Source organism: Pleurodeles waltl, chromosome 12 (assembly GCF_031143425.1).
Source record: "Pleurodeles waltl isolate 20211129_DDA chromosome 12, aPleWal1.hap1.20221129, whole genome shotgun sequence".
Classification (NCBI taxonomy): domain Eukaryota; kingdom Metazoa; phylum Chordata; class Amphibia; order Caudata; family Salamandridae; genus Pleurodeles; species Pleurodeles waltl.
Window position 1 is genome coordinate 125,453,378 of NC_090451.1, and position 1,754 is coordinate 125,455,131.

The 1,754-nt window shown below is 42.7% G+C and overlaps 1 non-coding gene across 1 annotated transcript; it reads left to right on the forward strand.

Annotated features, from left to right (window-relative positions):
- The first annotated feature begins 345 nt into the window (after positions 1–345).
- Positions 346–427, forward strand: TRNAL-UAG (transfer RNA leucine (anticodon UAG)). Its single transcript has one exon. It is a non-coding gene; the product is annotated as a tRNA-Leu (tRNA).
- Positions 428–1,754: the final 1,327 nt, after the last annotated feature.

Genomic DNA, 1,754 nt, shown 5'->3' on the forward strand with positions numbered 1-1,754 from the left:
GCTCATTCATTAGATCCCACCCTAAGAAATGAGCCCACCAGTATGAACACTTGTTTCATTAGAAAATGATGGAGTCACATTGCCTATGTAGAGCAGGTGCTTATACCTTGGTTGGAAGTCATTGCTCGGAGAGTGTTGTCTTTTAAGGTGATTGCACTAGGTCCGAGCAGGTGGGAGAAGACTTGTGCAGTGACTGAGTAAGAGAGATAACCTTCAATTACCACATCACCCTCCCGACATTGTAATCATGTCCTTTAAACGGTTTATCGACTCGACTTTCCACACTGAGTGCCACGACGCAGGGTTTCGGTGCTCATGAAGTGCACAGACACACAGAAAACTGAAGGTAGCGTGGCCGAGCGGTCCAAGGCGCTGGATTTAGGCTCCAGTCTCTTTGGAGGCGTGGGTTCGAATCCCACCGCTGCCAGAGATGGATTTTAACAGATCTTAATGACGCATCTCCCTCCTGCCCCTTCAATTTGCATGCACAGTGACTCTACCAATAGGTCCCTAATTTTAAAACTCTTTTACAGTCTCCTTCTAAGTAAACTCCTAAACCGTGGACTCCCAAGAAATCGGCTGATGGGCGCTGCTGTTGTTTTCCTTCATTCTGCTTAGATCACCTTCAAATGGAAGGTTTAACAAATAATTTGTTCTCCCCACGCGGTCACCCCGCTCTTCTGTCTGCAAAATAAAATCGAACCTCTGTTAAATAAAGATTTAAAGCAAATTATCTATCTTCCCAAATAAAGTTGGTAAATGTGTTCTTCACAGTTATTTTAAATATCAGGTTTAAAATAAACAAGTGACGTAGTCGACAGGATTCGAACCTGCGCAAGGAACCCCCAATGAATTTCAAGCTCATCACCTTAGCCACTCGGCCATAACTACGAGCTCTCAGTAACCCATACCGAAACTTTATATCACAACAGAATTGTGCACAATGGCCGTGCACACCTATATATAACTCCATTTAGTTGTATCTCTAACTGTGTGCAAAGGGCACATTGCTATGTTTCTGTCTAAGCTTTGCTTTAGGTCTGAGGTCTTAAGAACCAAAGCAGGCTCCACGAATACTTGTCTGCACAAAAAAACAAGCATTTGCTATGCGAAAGGTCTCACATTTGGGAGAGTTAGAGCTATTGGCGTTGCAAATGTCAATGTCTTTTACCTAGGTTTTGGTTTTCCTTGGGAAAATTGTATGTGTCCACGTTGTGTTTTGGGGCACTTCCTGTCGCGGGCGCTAGGCCTACCCACACAAGTGCGGTACCATTTTTATCGGGAGACTTGAGGAAACATAGAATAGCAAAACAAGTGTTACTGCCCCTTGTCTTTATCTACATTTTTTCCTTCCAAATATAAGACAGTGTGTAAAAAAGACGTCTATATGAGAAATGCCCTTTAATTCGCATGCTAGTGTGGGCACCCCAGAATTCAGAGATGTGCAAATAACCACTGCTCCTCAACACCTTATCTTGTGCCCATTTTGGAAATAGAAAGGTTTTCTTGATACCTATTTTTCACTCTTTATACTTCGGCAAATTAATTGCTGTATACCCGGTATAGAAAGAAAACCCACTGCAAGGTGCAGCTCATTTATTTTCTCTGGATACCTAGGGTTCTTGATGAACCTACAAGCCCAATATATCCCCGCAACCAGAAGAGTCCAGCAGACGTAACGGTATATTGCTTTCAAAATTCTGACATTGCAGAAAAAAGTTACAGAGTAAAACGTAGAGAAAAATGGCTGTTTT